This window comes from Bombina bombina, chromosome 1, assembly GCF_027579735.1.
Source record: "Bombina bombina isolate aBomBom1 chromosome 1, aBomBom1.pri, whole genome shotgun sequence".
Classification (NCBI taxonomy): Eukaryota; Metazoa; Chordata; class Amphibia; order Anura; family Bombinatoridae; genus Bombina; species Bombina bombina.
In genome coordinates, this window is record NC_069499.1 from 347,767,134 (window position 1) to 347,787,210 (window position 20,077).

The following is a 20,077-nucleotide window of genomic DNA, read 5'->3' on the forward strand; positions in this document are numbered from 1 at the left end:
ATATTTTTGTGGCTCTTACTTTTATAAAATGAAGGATTTTAATCTCACGCTTTTATCACTACCGTAAATGAATATACAGGGGACATAAATATATTTAAAATATTGCCATACAACGCAATTCAAATTTAAACTGTTGTATTGAGATCAACCACCCCAGGGGTTTAATTAAGTTTTTTTGACAATATACTGCAATATTAATGACAATGTGTCTAAAGGAGGAAGATTACGATAGGATTAACTGCAACAAAATGAAAACATTTTTTTTACATGCCTACCTAGGTATCACTTCAACACAGAATATCATGGGAATTAAACAAATTTGATAATAGAAGTAAAATAGACACAAAATAATTTTTTGGGGGTTTTATATCTCTTTAAGTTGATTTTCTTTCATGTAATTAGCAAGAGTCCATGAGCTAGTGACGTATGGGATATACATTCCTACCAGGAGGGGCAAAGTTTCCCAAACCTTAAAATGCCTATAAATACACCCCTCACCACACCCACAATTCAGTTTTACAAACTTTGCCTCCCGTGGAGGTGGTGAAGTAAGTTTGTGCTAGATTCTTCGTTGATATGCGCTCCGCAGCAGGCTGGAGCCCGGTTTTCCTCTCAGCGTGCAGTGAATGTCAGAGGGATGTGAAGAGAGTATTGCCTATTTGAATTCAATGATCTCCTTCTACGGGGTCTATTTCATAGGTTCTCTGTTATCGGTCGTAGAGATTCATCTCTTACCTCCCTTTTCAGATCGACGATATACTCTTATATATACCATTACCTCTACTGATTCTCGTTTCAGTATTGGTTTGGCTTTCTACTATATGTAGATGAGTGTCCTGGGGTAAGTAAGTCTTATTTTCTGTGACACTCTAAGCTATGGTTGGGCACTTTTATATAAAGTTCTAAATATATGTGTTTAAACATTTATTTGCCTTGATTCCAGATGTTCAATATTCCTTATTTCAGACAGTCAGTTTTTTCTTACCTTTAAAATTTGACTTTTTTTTCCTGTGGGCTGTTAGGCTCGCGGGGGCTGAAAATGCTTCATTTTATTGCGTCATTCTTGGCACAGACTTTTTTGGCGCAAAAAATTTCTTAGTCATTTCCGGCGTCATACTTGTCACCGGAAGTTGTTTGTATGTGCGTCAATTTTTTAATGTTTTTTTGCACCAAAGATGTCGGCGTTACCGGATGTGGCGTCATTTTTGGCGCCAAAGCATTTAGGCGCCAAATAGTGTGGGCGTCTTTTTTGGCGCTAAAAAATATGGGCGTCACTATTGTCTCCACATTATTTAAGTCTCATTGTTTATTTGCTTCTGGTTGCTAGAAGCTTGTTCATTGGCATTTTTTCCCATTCCTGAAACTGTCATTTAAGGAATTTTGATAGATTTTGCTTTATATGTTGTTTTTTCTATTACATATTGCAAGATGTCTCAGATTGACCCTGGATCAAAAGCTACTTCTGGAAAAACGCTTGACTGAGTTCAGTCCTACCAAAGCTAAGTTCATTTATTTTAAATGTTATGAATGTTTATCTTTAGCTATGGTTTGTAATAAGTTATTATGATAAACTTTTACATGCAGAATCCATTAGTATTTATGCTTTATATATTGCCATTCTTTTTACATCTTATGTACAAGAAATATTTAGAAGATTTATAAGAAATATTTTTCTGATTCTATTTTAAAGGCTTTGTCTGACATCGTGCCTTCTAATAAAAATTTTTAGGTCTTTTTCACTTCTTTTTTAATTATTGAAGTTTCAAATGACCAACAACATACTGATTTATCCTTCTCTGATGATGTTTTTTTCTCATTCAGAATTTTCTTCATCAGATATTGACACTAACAAATCTACTTTTTTATTATTTTTTTATTAAAGTACATTTGTTCTTTGTTGAAAAGGTGTTGTTTATTTTGGGTATTAAGGTAACTAGTTCTTTTTCAAGACTAGCTAACACTGTTTCTGCTTATGTATTCTTCTGTGTTTTCAGAGGTTTTCTTTCCAATTCCTCATACTAGGGAATGGAATAGGCTGAGATTTTTCTTTTATTCCTTCTTCAAAGGTTTTAAACTATATTCTTTGCCAGCAGTTAAATTCAATTTGGAGGGTTCTCCAATTTATTGGGGCTATCTCTACTCCTACTAATTATGCTATTGTTTCCATAGCAAAATAGTATTTTTTTTCCCTTTAGATGGTTGTATCTTATTTATGGAAAATTATTTAGTTTCAGGTACTTTTCTTGGTCCTGTGATTTATTTGGATGTTGCAATTGCTTCATTTTGTTCTGTTTACTTTAAGATCAAGTATCAGATTATGATTTATTTTAGCATTGTTAAGGGACAACATTTACTAGACTAGGTGCTGTTGCATTTGTCTTGTTGTTTTGCATTTTTTGATTATGCAAGTCCACTGTATTGACTGGTCCTTTAACTGGACTATCATGCTAATAATTTCATTTGTGTCTTCATTTTATTGAATATTTTCGCAAATGAGGGTTAATCTATGTCTTTAGCTATTTTTAGCTAGAAGAATTTTGTGATTTTTAAAAATCCATATTTCTTTTGTTCTAAGATAATCAATTATTTGTTTTATAATTGGATTCAATTCTTAACTGTTACTCTGGGCTTCAAGATTGAGTTCTAACACTAAAACTTTAAGCTTATACTAGTTTGGTTGTTCTTATTAAGGAACGAATTCCTGAATTCTTTCCCAAGTAACATGTTTTTAATTGGAAATTTTTCAGTTCGAAATCAGCTCCCATAAATTGCGATGTGTGTGCCGTATTCCAGCTTGGCTGGCAAGGGGCAGGTTAAGACTTTTTTGAAATTTATTTGGTTCTATTCGGTCCAAATTTCTTTGATTTTATTCCAGTAAGGCTAACACTTTCTTTAAGTGTGTTTCGGTCCTATATATTTTGGGTACTGTTGAAGCATGGCTGGTCACCCATGGGGTTCAAGCGCTGCTCAGACCTGGAATCTTCTGGGGTATTTCTTCCAGTTCCATTTTTAGGAACTGGGTTTTGGAGTTTTATTCAAACTATTCTGCCTTTTTTTGGTCAGTGATAGCATTATTTGTTTTCATTAGATACAATAAATGCATATTTTCATTTTTCTGTTTTCATTCAGATTATTTTCTGAGGATGCAGAATCTCATATGATTCACTTTGCTCTTCAGGACATAGTTAGAGGATCTTTTTTTCAAAAGCTCTTGATTCCTCACACAAGGGTCACCTTTTTTAGGTTTCCAGATAGTTTGTGTCACTGTCTTTGTCTCTATCAGACAAGGGACAATTTTATTGTGTTCCGTTTGTTGGTACCTTTAGTCTCTATTATTTCCTTCAGTTGCTATATATGCATAGAAGTTTTAGGTCTTATGGCCACAGCATTGGATTTAATTCCCTTTGCTCATTTTCAATAGAAAGAACCTTTCCAGTCTTTTATGCTGAATTATGGTGCAGGGTTTCTAGGATTTCGCATTTTAAATCTTCGAATCCTAATATTTATCTCTCTTGATTTGGTGGTTAAGATCACCATCATTTAGTTCTACAGGTCTCTTTGTTTCTTTCAACCTGGACCATGATCTCTACAGATGTGAGTCTTTTTGGTTGGGAGGCTGTCTGTGGATCTCTGTCAGCACAAGGGGTTTGGAAATCTCAGGAGGCGAGATTACCATTTGATATTTTAGAACTCCGTGCTTTCTCAGAGTTTTTTCAGTTAGTTTCTTTTTGAAGAAGAGACGTTTAATGTTTTTCAGACAATATCACTACTATGGTGTATGTCAATCATCAGAGTAGGACTATCAGTCCTTAGGCTGTGACAGAAGTGTCTCGGATATTAGCTTGGGCTAAATCCAGCTCCTATCTAAATTCTGTGGTTTCTTTTCCCAGGTATAGATATTTGAGAAGCGGATTATCTCTGTTAATCAAGCTTTTCTTCCGGGAGAATGGTCTCTCTTACCCAGATATGTTTTTCATCTCATCTGAATAAAGAACTTCCCAGGGGCCTATTAAGGTCCGAGAATCTTCAGGCGGAAGTAGTGTATGCATTGACATTTCTTTGGAATTATCTTTTTGCCTATTTCTTTCCGCCTCTAGTTCTTCTTCCAAAATTCTTATGGAGTATTTGTTTGTTATGCTGGTAGCTCCAGCATGGCCTCTCAGGTTTTGGTATACGAATCTCATTCGGATGGCCAGTTGCCAACGTTGGACACCTCCGTTTAAACCAGACCTTTTCTTTCTCAAGGCCATTTTTTCCATCAGGATCTCAAATCATTACATTTGAAGGGATGGAGATTGAACGCTTGGTTTTTAGTCATAGAGGTTTTTCTGACTCATTGATTAATACTATGTTTCAGGCTCATAAATCTGTCTCTAGAAAGATTTATATTGAGTCTGGAAGACCTACTTTTCTTGGCATTCTTTTAAAATTCATAGAATTTTATTATTTTTTCAGGTTGGTTTGGATAAGGTTTTGTCTTCAATTCTTTGTTAGGACAAATCTCTACTCTTTCTGTTCTTTTTTCACAGAAAGATTGCTAATCATCCTGATATTCAATGTGTTGTACAGGCTTTGGTCCATATCAAGCCTGATATTAATTCAATCTCTCCTCTTTGGAGTCTCAATATGGTGCTGAGGGCTTTACACGCTCCTCCGTTTGAAACTATGCATTTTCTGAACGTTAAATTACTTTCTTGGAAAAGTATTGTTCCTTTTGGTTATTTCTTCTACTAGAAGAGTTTTTGAGTTATCTGCTCTTTTTTGTGAATATCCTTTTCTGATTTTTCATCAGGATAAGGCAGTGTTACTTCCTGATATTCATCATTTTGTTCAGGTTTTGATTCGTATCAAACCTGTCATTAAGCCAATTTCTCCTCCTTGGAGTCTTAATTGGGTTCTGAAGGTTTTTCAGGCTCTTCTATTTTGAGCATATGCTTGCTCTGGACATTCATTACTTTCATGGAAAGTATTGTTCTTTTTGGACATCTCTTCAGCTGGAACAGTTTTTGAATTATCTGTTTTTTCTTGTGAATCTCCTTGTTCTGATTTTTCATCAGGATAAGGTGTTTTTTGCTGTCCTCATTTCAATTTTCACCTAAGTTGTGAATTCTAACAACATTAGTGGAGGAATTATTGTCTTTTCCTTGTGTCCTAATCCTAAGAATTCTTTGGTAAGATTCTTACATTCTTTAGGATGTGGTAAGAGTTTTGAAATATTATGTTGAAGCTACTCAGATTTCAGTCAGACTTCTAGTCTATTTGTTATCTTTTCTGGTTTTAGGAAGGTCAGAAGGCTTCTGCCATTTTTTTGGCATCTTGGTTAAGCTTTTGATTCATCATGCTTATTTGGAGTCGGATTATTCCCCATCTCAGAGGATTACGGCACATTCTACTAGGTCAGTTTCTACTTCCTGGGCTTTTTAAGAATGAAGCTTCTGTTGATCAAATTTGCAAAGCAATGACTTGGTCTTCTTTGCATACTTTTACTAAATTCTACCATTTTGATGTTTTCTCTTCTTTAGAAGCAGTTTTTGGTAGAATAGTACTTCAGGCAGCTGTTTCAGTTTGATTCTTCTGCTTATAATTTCAGTTTTTTTCATTATTAAAATTGAAACTTTTGATTTGGGTAGTGGATTAATTTTTCAGCGGAATTGGCTGTCTTAATTTTATCCCTCCCTCTCTAGTGACTCTTGCGTGGAAGTTCCACATATTGGGTATTTATATCCCATACGTCACTAGCTCATGGACTCTTGCTAATTACATGAAAGAAAACATAATTTATGTAAGAACTTACCTGATAAATTAATTTCTTTCATATTAGCAAGAGTCCATGAGGCCCACCCTTTTTTGTGGTGGTTATGATTTTTTTTGTATAAAGCACAATTATTCCAATTCCTTATTTTTTTGATGCTTTCGCTCTTTTCTTATCACCCCACTTCTTGGCTATTCGTTAAACTGAATTGTGGGTGTGGTGAGGGGTGTATTTATAGGCATTTTAAGGTTTGGGAAACTTTGCCCCTCCTGGTAGGAATGTATATCCCATACGTCACTAGCTCATGGACTCTTGCTAATATGAAAGAAATTAATTTATCAGGTAAGTTCTTACATAAATGATGTGGGTTTTTTTAATGCTTGCTGAAACATTTTTTTTTATCTCATGATTTAGAAAGAGTATGTCATTTTAAACAACATTCCAATTGACTTCTATGATCTAATTTGCTACATTCTCTTGATATCCTTTGTTGAAATGCATATCTAAATAGGCTCAGTAGCTGCCGATTGGTGGCTTAACTTTACATAGATGCCTCGTGTGATTGGCTCAGCCATGTACATTGCTATTTCTTCAACAAAGAAGCTCTAAAGAATGAAGCAAATTACATAACAGACGTAAATTGGAATGTTGTTTAAAATTGCATTTCTTATCTAAATCATGAAAGAAAAATTTTTTGGTTTCATGTCCCTTTAAACACTATTTTAAGTCATATTTCACTGACTGGCCCACAAAAATTATATTTTTTTTAGCAAGCCCAGCAGATTCAGAATATACCATTATTATATTTATATGGCAACGAGAGAGCTGTGTTATATATCCTAGATTACAATATTATTTAATTCTATCTCAGCAGTAACCTCCAACGTGTTATATATTTTTACGTAACAATATTTTTGGAATTATGAATATTAATACCCAATCATGAAATTGTCAGCAATATCAATTCTGATATAGAAGAATTTGTCAATACACTCCAGTGAAACGTTATATAATCTCTGTAGTGTATTCCAAAATGCTAATGAGATATCTAGAAATTATGACAATAAAATTATTATGAACATTAATATTTAATCTCAAATTAAATTAATTACTAAGTTCTGACCAGTTAATCTCTATAAACACATTGATTATATTTATGCATAAAACAGTGTATTAATTATGACCAAATATATATATATGTCTATTATCCCATGAATGGACGAAACACTTCTATAAATTAACCTTAACTCAAAATAAATTAAAGGTACCTCACAGTATGATGGACACAATATTTCTATAAATTAGCCTCAACTCAAAATGAATCGCTTATTAAATATTAGACGGGAATTATACTAGAATAATTTATAAATAGCCAGAAAGTTAAATTAATTCAATATATGTAGCTTATTTACAACGCTTGTATTCACCTATGTTCAAATCTCACAATAAAATCTTAGCTTAACTCCCACAAGCTAATGGAATTTCCAGGAAAATATAATTCCCTATTTTTAACCCAATATAAATTTAATATACTTCACTTAAACCCAGAGATTGTTACACAATACTACCAATTCAACATATACCAATTAATCTAGCATGAGATAACTTCTTATTTAGCCACAATAAAACAAATTCTAAAATATATCACAATAACTACAAATAACTTATGATATTAAAATACATAAATCCTTTCTTAATAATAATAATATTTAACAGTAGTATACTAACTACCCTGGTCTAATTAATATTAAATAATTTAAACGCACATACATTACCAGAAATCAAATTGAGAGTTTCAGTTTCCAGATATTCTATTGGTCATAATTGAAGGAACATTACACTTATTGTGCAAGGGTACAGGTCACAGAGTATCTCTCTTGTCTACAGAAAGTGTTCCAGTCAGGAATCAGAGAAAGTATAGGCCCAAAATGTGTGTATCTCTCTCTTACAAAGTGAAACTGTCCCCTCTTGCATAGAGTGAAAGCCTATATCAGTCATAAGCCACTCCATTCTCTAATCATTCCAATAGGATCTGGTTTCACTCTTAGCTTCTCATTAGTTACTGGTAATGCCACTTAGTAATCAAAACTCTCTTAGATTAATTTTCTCTGGCTGTAATACCTCACATCGTACAACGGAGGGCAACAGGAGTAGGAGTGTAGTTTAATTTCATATTTAAAATATTCTGTTTCTCAATTACAGGGATATATATTTTTATACAATGTCTATTTAATACATTCATGATTTTATAGCTCAATAAACTATTTGGTTAATTTGATATGGTATTATTTAGTTTGACTGAGCATGTGTATTTCCATACCAAACATGAGTATATTAATTTAGTATTAGACATAAGTCTAATTGCATATCTGATTACATATATTCAGTGTGTGTCTCAATACAATTCTACTTAATATTTTAAGAGATATTTAAAAGTTACGTTTTTATGAGGGGACTTAAAAGGATTTTAATTTAATACTTTCAGTATGATATTAATAGATCAGTCCCTAAATGTCTTGGAATTATTAAGAGCTTTAGTCAATTTTCGGGATACAGAATTAACTCTAAGAAATCAGAGTTACTTTGGATCAAGAAAACGAGGCAAAGTTATGTTCAACATACATTTAGAGAAGTGGATTGCATTAATTATTTAGGCATTAAAATCAGCAAGAACCCCAAAGAGTGGTACCACTTAAATTACGGTGAATTTTTCAATAATCTACAAGAGAGGCTAGAAAGATGGAATATATACTATTTGTCTCTATCTGCAAAAATTATGCTGATAAAGACAATAGTATTCCCTCAGCTATTATTTCTGATGCAAAATTTACCATTCCTTATCTCTAAACAAGATTTAGGCAGATATAAAAACATAATTTATGCTTACCTGATAAATTCCTTTCTTCTGTTGTGTGATCAGTCCACGGGTCATCATTACTTCTGGGATATAACTCCTCCCCAACAGGAAATGCAAGAGGATTCACCCAGCAGAGCTGCATATAGCTCCTCCCCTCTACGTCAGTCCCAGTCATTCGACCAAGAAACAACGAGAAAGGAGTAACCAAGGGTGAAGTGGTGACTGGAGTATAATTTAAAAGATATTTACCTGCCTTAAAACAGGGCGGGCCGTGGACTGATCACACAACAGAAGAAAGGAATTTATCAGGTAAGCATAAATTATGTTTTCTTCTGTTATGTGTGATCAGTCCACGGGTCATCATTACTTCTGGGATACCAATACCAAAGCAAAGGTACACGGATGACGGGAGGGATAGGCAGGCTCATTATACAGAAGGAACCACTGCCTGAAGAACCTTTCTCCCAAAAATAGCCTCCGAAGAAGCAAAAGTGTCAAATTTGTAAAATTTGGAAAAAGTATGAAGCGAAGACCAAGTTGCAGCCTTGCAAATCTGTTCAACAGAGGCCTCATTCTTAAAGGCCCAAGTGGAAGCCACAGCTCTAGTGGAGTGAGCTGTAATTCTTTCAGGAGGCTGCTGTCCAGCAGTCTCATAGGCTAAACGTATTATGCTACGAAGCCAAAAAGAGAGAGAGGTAGCAGAAGCTTTTTGACCTCTCCTCTGTCCAGAGTAAACGACAAACAAGGAAGAAGTTTGGCGAAAATCTTTAGTTGCCTGCAAGTAGAACTTGAGGGCACGAACTACATCCAGATTGTGTAAAAGACGTTCCTTCTTTGAAGAAGGATTTGGACACAAGGATGGGACAACAATCTCTTGATTGATGTTCCTGTTAGTGACTACCTTAGGTAAGAACCCAGGTTTAGTACGCAGAACTACCTTGTCTGAGTGAAAAATCAGATAAGGGGAATCACAATGTAAGGCTGATAACTCAGAGACTCTTCGAGCCGAGGAAATAGCCATTAAAAACAGAACTTTCCAAGATAACATTTTTATATCAATGGAATGAAGGGGTTCAAACGGAACACCCTGTAAAACGTTAAGAACTAAGTTTAAACTCCATGGTGGAGCAACAGCTTTAAACACAGGCTTGATCCTAGCTAAAGCCTGACAAAAGGACTGGACGTCTGGATTTTCTGACAGACGTCTGTGTAACAAGATGGACAGAGCTGAAATCTGTCCCTTTAATGAACTAGCTGATAAACCCTTTTCTAAACCTTCTTGTAGAAAAGACAATATCCTAGCGATCCTAACCTTACTCCAGGAGTAACCTTTGGATTCGCACCAGTATAGGTATTTCCGCCATATTTTATGGTAAATCCTTCTGGTAACAGGCTTCCTAGCCTGAATCAGGGTATCAATAACCGACTCAGAAAAACCACGTTTTGATAAAATCAAGCGTTCAATTTCCAAGCAGTCAGCTTCAGAGAAGTTAGATTTTGATGTTTGAATGGACCCTGTATCAGAAGGTCCTGTCTTAGAGGTAGAGACCAAGGCGGACAGGATGACATGTCCACTAGATCTGCATACCAAGTCCTGCGTGGCCAAGCAGGTGCTATTAGAATTACTGATGCTCTCTCCTGTTTGATTTTGGCAATCAATCGAGGAAGCAGCGGGAAGGGTGGAAACACATAAGCCATCCTGAAGTTCCAAGGTGCTGTCAAAGCATCTATCAGAACTGCTCCCGGATCCCTGGATCTGGACCCGTAGCGAGGAAGTTTGGCGTTCTGGCGAGACGCCATGAGATCTATCTCTGGTTTGCCCCAACGTCGAAGTATTTGGGCAAAGACCTCCGGATGAAGTTCCCACTCCCCCGGATGAAGAGTCTGGCGACTCAAGAAATCCGCCTCCCAGTTCTCCACTCCCGGGATGTGGATTGCTGACAGGTGGCAAGAGTGAGACTCTGCCCAGCGAATTATCTTTGATACTTCCATCATTGCTAGGGAGCTTCTTGTCCCTCCCTGATGGTTGATGTAAGCTACAGTCGTGATGTTGTCCGACTGAAACCTGATGAACCCCCGAGTTATTAACTGGGGCCAAGCCAGAAGGGCATTGAGAACTGCTCTCAATTCCAGAATGTTTATTGGAAGGAGACTCTCCTCCTGATTCCATAGTCCCTGAGCCTTCAGAGAATTCCAGACAGCGCCCCAACCTAGTAGGCTGGCGTCTGTTGTTACAATTGTCCAGTCTGGCCTGCTGAATGGCATTCCCCTGGACAGGTGTGGCCGATGAAGCCACCATAGAAGAGAATTTCTGGTCTCTTGATTCAGATTCAGAGTAGGGGACAAATCTGAGTAATCCCCATTCCACTGACTTAGCATGCATAGTTGCAGCGGTCTGAGGTGTAGGCGTGCAAAAGGTACTATGTCCATTGCCGCTACCATTAAGCCGATCACCTCCATGCATTGAGCTACTGACGGGTGTTGAATGGAATGAAGGACGCGGCATGCATTTTGAAGTTTTGTTAACCTGTCTTCTGTCAGGTAAATCTTCATTTCTACAGAATCTATAAGAGTCCCCAAGAATGGAACTCTTGTGAGAGGAAAGAGAGAACTCTTCTTTTCGTTCACTTTCCATCCATGCGACCTTAGAAATGCCAGAACTAACTCTGTATGAGACTTGGCAGTTTGAAAGCTTGAAGCTTGTATTAGAATGTCGTCTAGGTACGGAGCTACCGAAATCCCTCGCGGTCTTAGTACCGCTAGAAGGGCACCCAGAACCTTTGTGAAGATTCTTGGAGCCGTAGCCAATCCGAATGGAAGAGCTACAAACTGGTAGTGCCTGTCTAAGAAGGCAAACCTTAGATACCGGTGATGATCTTTGTGGATCGGTATGTGAAGGTAAGCATCCTTTAAATCCACTGTGGTCATGTACTGACCCTCTTGGATCATGGGTAAAATTGTCCGAATAGTTTCCATTTTGAACGATGGAACTCTTAGGAATTTGTTTAGAGTCTTTAAATCTAAGATTGGCCTGAAAGTTCCCTCTTTTTTGGGAACCACAAACAGGTTTGAGTAGAACCCTTGTCCTTGTTCCGACCACGGAACCGGATGGATCACTCCCATTGTTAACAGATCTTGTACGCAGCGTAGAAACGCTTCTTTCTTTATCTGGTTTGTTGACAACCTTGACAGATGAAATCTCCCTCTTGGGGGAGATAATTTGAAGTCTAGAAGGTATCCCTGAGATATGATCTCTAGTGCCCAGGGATCCTGAACATCTCTTGCCCAGGCCTGGGCGAAGAGAGAGAGTCTGCCCCCTACTAGATCCGGTCCCGGATCGGGGGCTCTCGGTTCATGCTGTCTTTGGGGCAGCAGCAGGTTTCCTGGCCTGCTTGCTTTTGTTCCAGGACTGGTTAGGCTTCCAGCCTTGCCTGTAACGAGCAACAGCTCCTTCCTGTTTTGGTGCAGTGGAGGTTGATGCTGCTCCTGTTTTGAAATTCCGAAAGGGACGAAAATTAGACTGTCTAGCCTTAGCTTTGGCCTTGTCTTGAGGTAGGGCGTGGCCCTTACCTCCCGTAATGTCAGCGATAATTTCTTTCAAACCGGGCCCGAATAAGGACTGCCCCTTGAAAGGTATATTAAGTAATTTGGACTTAGAAGTAACATCAGCTGACCAGGATTTTAGCCACAGTGCCCTGCGTGCCTGTATGGCGAATCCTGAGTTCTTAGCCGTAAGTTTGGTTAAATGTACTACGGCCTCCGAAATGAAAGAATTAGCTAGTTTAAGGACTCTAAGCCTGTCCGTAATGTCGTCTAGCGTAGAGGAACTAAGGTTCTCTTCAAGCGACTCAATCCAAAATGCTGCCGCAGCCGTAATCGGCGCGATACATGCAAGGGGTTGTAATATAAAACCTTGTTGAACAAACATTTTCTTAAGGTAACCCTCTAATTTTTTATCCATTGGATCTGAGAAAGCACAGCTATCCTCCACCGGGATAGTGGTACGCTTAGCTAAAGTAGAAACTGCTCCCTCCACCTTGGGGACCGTTTGCCATAAGTCCCGAGTGGTGGCGTCTATTGGAAACATCTTTCTAAATATTGGAGGGGGTGAGAACGGCACACCGGGTCTATCCCACTCCTTAGAAACAATTTCAGTTAGTCTCTTAGGTATAGGAAAAACGTCAGTACTCGCCGGTACCGCAAAGTATTCATCCAACCTACACAGTTTCTCTGGTATTGCAACAGTGTTACAATCGTTGAGAGCTGCTAAGACCTCCCCTAGTAGTACACGGAGGTTCTCCAATTTAAATTTAAAATTTGAAATATCTGAGTCCAATCTGTTTGGATCAGAACCGTCACCCACAGAATGAAGCTCTCCGTCCTCATGCTCTGCGAGCTGTGACGCAGTATCAGACATGGCCCTAGCATTGTCAGCGCACTCTGTTCTCACCCCAGAGTGATCACGCTTGCCTCTTAGTTCAGGTAATTTAGACAAAACTTCAGTCATAACAGTAGCCATATCTTGTAATGTTATCTGTAATGGCCGCCCAGATGTACTAGGCGCCAAAATATCACGCACCTCCCGGGCGGGAGATGCAGGTACTGTCGCGTGAGGCGAGTTAGTCGGCATAACTCTCCCCTCGCTGTTTGGTGAAATTTGTTCACATTGTACAGATTGACTTTTATTTAAAGTAGCATCAATACAGTTAGTACATAAATTTCTATTGGGCTCCACCTTGGCATTGGAACAAATGACACAGATATCTTCCTCTGAGTCAGACATGTTTAACACACTAGCAAAAAACTTACAACTTGGTTATAATCTTTTTTAGCAAAAAACGTACTGTGCCTCAAAGAGGTACTAACGATTAAATGACAGTTGAAATAATGAACTGAAAAACAGTTATTGCATCAAATTTTAAAACAACACAACTTTTAGCAAAGGTTTGTTCCCATTAGTAAAAAACAACACTAATTAAATTTGTACATAAGAAAACAAAACAACGTTTTTTATACACAGTCACTATAAGAATTCTCACAGCTCTGCTGAGAGAATTTACCTCCCTTCAAAGAAGTTTGAAGACCCCTGAGATCTGTCAGAGATGAACCGGATCATGCAGGACATATAAAAGTAGCTGACTGGAATTTTTTGATGCGTAGCAAAGAGCGCCAAAAACGGCCCCTCCCTCTCCCACACAGCAGTGAAGAGAAACGAAACTGTCACAATTAAAGCAAAAAACTGCCAAGTGGAAAATAATGCCCAAACATTTATTCACACAGTACCTCAGCAATGTAAACGATTCTACATTCCAGCAAAAACGTTTAACATGAGAATAGTTATTAAAAGGATTAGTGACCTTAACACAGTAGTTCCGGTGAAATACCATCCCCAGAATACTGAAGTGTATACATACATGTCATTTTAACGGTATGGCAGGCTTTTCTCATCAATTCCATTCAGAAAATAAAAACTGCCACATACCTCAATGCAGATTCATCTGCCCGCTGTCCCCTGATCTGAAGCCTTTACCTCCCTCAGATGGTCGAGAACAGCAATATGATCTTAACGACTCCGGTTAAAATCATAGTAAAAAATCTCTGTCAGATTCTTCCTCAAACTCTGCCAGAGAAGTAATAACACGCTCCGGTGCTATTTTAAAATAACAAACTTTTGATTGAAGTCATAAAAACTAAGTATAATCACCATAGTCCTCTCACACATCCTATCTAGTCGTTGGGTGCAAGAGAATGACTGGGACTGACGTAGAGGGGAGGAGCTATATGCAGCTCTGCTGGGTGAATCCTCTTGCATTTCCTGTTGGGGAGGAGTTATATCCCAGAAGTAATGATGACCCGTGGACTGATCACACATAACAGAAGAAAAAGCATGTAATAGCTTCATATGGGGGAAGAAGAGACCTAGAATAGCCTTTGAGAAACTTACACAAGGTAAGAAATATGCTGGCCTCGCACTGCCCAGTATTAGTCACTATAACATTGCCGCACTTATTAAATTCGGGATAGATTGGATTACAGAGGCAAACTATGTCACTTACTATGAGATAGAGTCTGCAATAATAGCTCCATTTGACCTTAAGGCAATCCTACATCATTCGTACCGCAGATTACCAAGTAAAATAAGCAATCTGACTACGTTTTCTAGTGTGGTACAAGCGTGGCAAAAATTCTGTACTCTCAGGGGCCAAGATTTTCAATTGTCAAAGTATCTGCCTATTGTTGGGACCCCAGATTTTACACCTGGGTTTTATAACGAGATATTTAAAAATTGGAGGCAAAAAGGGATAGTTTATTTTTCTCAGCTAGTGTCAGGAGAAAGGGGGATAATACAAACCTTTGAGGCCATAGCGAGGGAGTTTCATTTACCAACAAATAACTTCTTTGCATATTTGCAAGTCAGAAGCTTCCTATCTGAAATGCTACGGAAGTACAGATTGGTTTGGGACCCTGGAATTGAATCAGGTCTTAAATTATATAAGGCGGGTAAACACGCACTATCTTACTGGTATCAGGGAATTCAGGCAGTATCAGGGGAAACACATTTGGATAATCTAAAAGAAAAATTAACAAAAAACTTTGGGCCAATACATAGGGAGGAAATTATACAGAGTTTTGCCCGGGCCAGAGAAGCAACATCATTAGTAAGCTGGAGGGAATCGCAGTTTAAACTGATGAACAATTTTTACCTGACACCTTATAGAATTGCCAAATGGCGGCAGGGAGGACAGAAAGAGATTTGTTCAAAGTGTAATCTTGAGAAGGCTGGGTTAAAACACTGCCTTTGGGAATGCCCGAAGATTGGGCAGTTCTGGCGCAAAGTGCAATATTGGTTAAACAGATTTTTACAGGAAAGAGTGGAAATTCTTCCAAGCGATGTATTCTTTTTAAGGAAAGACTCCAGAACAATAGGGGACAGGTTACTTATAAATACGGCCATTTTGGCCGCACGGAACTTAATTTTTAGGAGCTGGAAGTCACCAGCCCCCCTTAGATTAGGAGAATTCATAAGCAGCATGAAATTACAGATGACAGTAGAAAGATATGGTTTAACGCGCACTGCTGAAAAACAGTTCAGAAGGTTCTTTGAGAAGTGGAAAGGCATAGTTTTATCATGGCCATGCGAAACTCAGCGGCAGTTTATTGCTCCATTAAGGAACTGGCCTTTGTTGATTATGCTGATTGTAGAGGAAGTGTTGCCCCATAACTGGTTATAAAAGTGAGGAGGGGGGCCCCGGTCTGGCGTGGAGGTTTTGGGGGGGGGGGAAGAGGGGAGAGAGATTTTTCCTTTCCTTTTTTTTTTTTTTTTTTTATTTATTATTTTATTTTTTGTGCACCCCTGTTAAGAGGGCAGAGTGCTGTATTCAATTCAAATATTTAAGGTTCGGAGGTTATTTTAATGAGTACTTAGATCAAAAGGAAGAAAGAGATATAGAAAAAATAGGAATCAACAGATTTCATTCTCAGGGATAAGGTGAGCAGGAACATGTCTCGTTTGTTTAAAGAAGGTACAAATTATGTAGCAAGCTGCTGTTTTTTTTGTTTTTTTTTCTTTCTATATATAAGATGGTATTATGTATATGATATGTTATATGATGCCTTTCTGCTGTCATTTATCCCGTGCCATTTGATCATGAGATTTTCCTTTCTTGGTTGTTATTTGATGGATTCTTAATAAATTTGATTTGAAAAAAAAAAAAATACAAAAAATAGATCAGTTCATTTAATATACTGGTATATATTGCATTTCCCAGTCACCATCTTATATATCATATATGTAAGTGAACTCTATAGTAACTAATTATACAGATATTTATTGGATTCTCATTTCCTATTAATATAAATATACTCCATATTTAGTACATCTCTTGATAATAATATTTTGAATGCACAAAAACACAGATATGATATAATTCATTGGACAACTTATTGAAGATGTATTCATTTCCAAACCTCATTGGGATCAGATTCTGGAATAAAGCAAATGCTGTTTTTTTGGTTTTTGTTAAATACCGTCAAACATTTTAAATATTTATACAGATATGTATTTATTTCACTTCATGTTTAACCCCTTAATGACAACTGACGTACCAGGTACGTCCTGCAAAAACTTGCAGTTAATGACAATGGACGTACCTGGTACGTCAGTTGTCTTAGAGAGTGCTGGAAGCGATCGCAATCGCTTCCAGCAGCTCTCAGGGTATTGCAGTGATGCCTCGATATTGAGGCATCCTGCAATACCCTTTAGAAAGCATCCGATGCAGAGAGAGCCACTCTGTGGCCCTCTCTGCACCGGTAGCGATGCGGCCGTTCGTTGGTGGGTGGGAGCTTACAGGGAGGAGGGTGGGCGGCCCATCGCTACCCGGCATCCGGTTCCTTTAAGTGCATTGTGCACGCCGGATGCCGGGAGCGTGCGGGGGGGCTGCGTGCACGCTCGCGCGCAGCAATCACTGGCACTGCCACCAATGAATTTTGGTAAGAGGGAGGGGGGCAGAATTTTTTAGATCAAAGGATCATGATCTGGTGGGGGTGGGGGGTGGGGGGGGGTGTTGGGGCAGCTACACTACAGAAAAAATAAAAAATGCAAAAACACTTTACTTTTTGGGGAAAACTGGGTACTGGCAGACAGCTGCCAGTACCCAAGATGGTGGCAATTAGGTAGGTGGGGAGGGTTAGAGAGGTGTTTGGGGGGGATCAGGGAGGTTGGGGGTTAAGGCAAGGGTCCATCACAGCTGAATAATTAAAAAAAAAAAAAAAAACACCTTTTATTTTAGTACTGGCAGACTTTCTGCCAGTACTTAAGATGGCGGGGACAATTGTGGGGTGGGGGAGGGAAGAGAGCTGTCTGGGAGGGATCAGGGGGGAGGCTAATCTCTACACTAAAGCTAAAATTAACCCTGCAAGCTCTCTACAAGCTACCTAATTAACCCCTTCACTGCTGGGCTTAATACAAGTGTGGTGCGCAGCAGCATTTAGCGGCCTCCTAATTGCCAAAAAGCAACGCCAAAGCCATATATGTCTGCTATTTATGAACAAAGGAGATCCCAGAGAAGCATTTACAACCATTTGTGCCATAATTGCACAAGCTGTTTGTAAATAATTTAAGTGAGAAACCTAAAATTGTGAAAAATGTCACTTTTTTTTTTATTTGCTCGCATTTGGCGGTGAAATGGTGGCATGAAATATACCAAAATGGGCCTAGATCAATACTTTGGGTTGTCTACTACACTAAAGCTAAAATTAACACTACAAGCTCCCTACAAGCTCCCTAATTAACCCCTTCACTGCTGGGCATAATACACGTGTGGTGCGCAGCTGCATTTAGCGGCCTTCTAATTACCAAAAAGCAACGCCAAAGCCATATATGTCTGCTATTTCTGAACAAAGGGGATCCCAGAGAAGCATTTACAACCATTTGTGCCATAATTGCACAAACTGTTTGTAAATAATTTCAGTGAGAAACCTAAAGTTTGTGACAACATTTGTGAAAAAGTGAACAATTTTTTTTATTTGCTCGCATTTGGCAGTGAAATGGTGGCATGAAATATACCAAAATGGGCATAAATCAATACTTTGGGTTGTCTTCTAAAAAAAAATATATACATGTCAAGGGATATTCAGGGATTCCGGACAGATATCAGTGTTCCAATGTAACTAGCGCTAATTTTGAAAAAAAGTGGTTTGGAAATAGCAAAGTTCTACTTGTACTTATTGCCCTATAACTTGCAAAAAAAGCAAACAACATGTAACCATTGGGTATTTCTAAACTCAGGACAAAATTTAGAAACTATTAAGCATGGGTGTTTTTTGGTGGTTGTAGATGTGTAACAGATTTTGGAGGTCAAAGTTAGAAAAAGTGTGTTTTTTTCCATTTTTTCCTCATATTTTATATATTTTTTATATTAAATTATAAGATGTGATGAAAAAAATGGTATCTTTAGAAAGTCCATTTAATGGCGAGAAAAACGGTATATAATATGTGTGGGTACAGTAAATGAGTAAGAGGAAAATTACAGCTAAACACAAACACTGCAGAAATGTAAAAATAGCCATTGTCATTAAGGGTAAGAAAACTGAAAAATGGTCCGGTCATTAAGGGGTTAATATAGTGTCTTGGGCATTAGACACATCTTAGATGTATATAACAGAATATATATATATATATATTTTATGTCAGTAATTACTATATTAACTCACATGAAAACTATATATGCAGTTGGTTTAAACTTTGAATCTTCAAACTCTTATGTTTTCAAATTACACAGGTTAAGATATTTCTTTCTTTGTTACTTTTAACACAGACGAGGAGTCTGGGGTTTTGTATATTTAACTCAGTATGGGGCAATTAACACCTAGATAATAGATATTTACATTTCCTGGCCATCCTGGAAATGTATCTCAAACTGCAGACTTTCTGTCTCTCTGACCACTGGGGTTCAGGTGATCTAATAGGAAATCTTATTACACAATTTCAGGCAGTGATCAAAAGTTTCTTTGAAGTGACCTAAACTCCGACAATTTGAGATAAATGTTCTCTTTTGAACTCTTAGATGTCTTAAGCAGTGAGGGGGATGGTCTGTGTCACCGTTCTCAGTCATTTACAAATGCTCTGCTGTGGCTACAGCCAAATTAATTCATATCAAAGTAGATATTAGCTAAAATTAAATATTAAATTATGTGATACATATGTAGCTCATCCAATGCCACTTAACAATACCCTGACAGCTGCAAAATAAAATGTAAAAAAAAAAAGTATACTTTTGTTAAGATTTTAGTAAAAAATAATGAAAATGGCCAGATGGCCTCTTACTACAGGGAATGCAGAATTATTAGGCAAGTTGTATTTTTGAGGATTAATTTTATTATTGAACAACAACCATGTTCTCAATGAACCCAGAAAACTCATTAATATCAAAGCTGAATAGTTTTGGAAGTAGTTTTAAGTTTGTTTTTAGTTATAGCTATTTTAGGGGGATATCTGTGTGTGCAGGTGACTATTACTGTGCATAATTATTAGGCAACTTAACAAAAAACAAATATATACCCATTTCAATTATTTATTTTTACCAGTGAAACCAATATAACATCTCAACATTCACAAATATACATTTCTGACATTCAAAAACAAAACAAAAACAAAATCAGTGACCAATATAACCACCTTTCTTTGCAAGGACACTCAAAAGCCTGCCATCCATGGATTCTATCAGTGTTTTGATCTGTTCACCATCAACATTGCGTGCAGCAGCAACCACAGCCTCCCAGACACTGTTCAGAGAGGTGTACTGTTTTCGCTCCTTGTAAATCTCACATTTGATGATGGACCACAGGTTCTCAATGGGGTTCAGATCAGGTGAACAAGGAGGCCATGTCATTAGATTTTCTTCTTTTATACCCTTTCTTGCCAGCCACGCTGTGGAGTACTTGGACGCGTGTGATGGAGCATTGTCCTG

The 20,077-nt window shown here is 37.8% G+C and overlaps 1 protein-coding gene across 3 annotated transcripts in view; it reads right to left on the reverse strand.

The window, feature by feature from the left end:
* The window catches only part of ABCB6 (ATP binding cassette subfamily B member 6 (Langereis blood group)), a 124,467-nt gene that overhangs the window by 88,445 nt on the left and 15,945 nt on the right, over window positions 1–20,077 (reverse strand). The gene's annotated exons all lie outside the window — the stretch shown is intronic.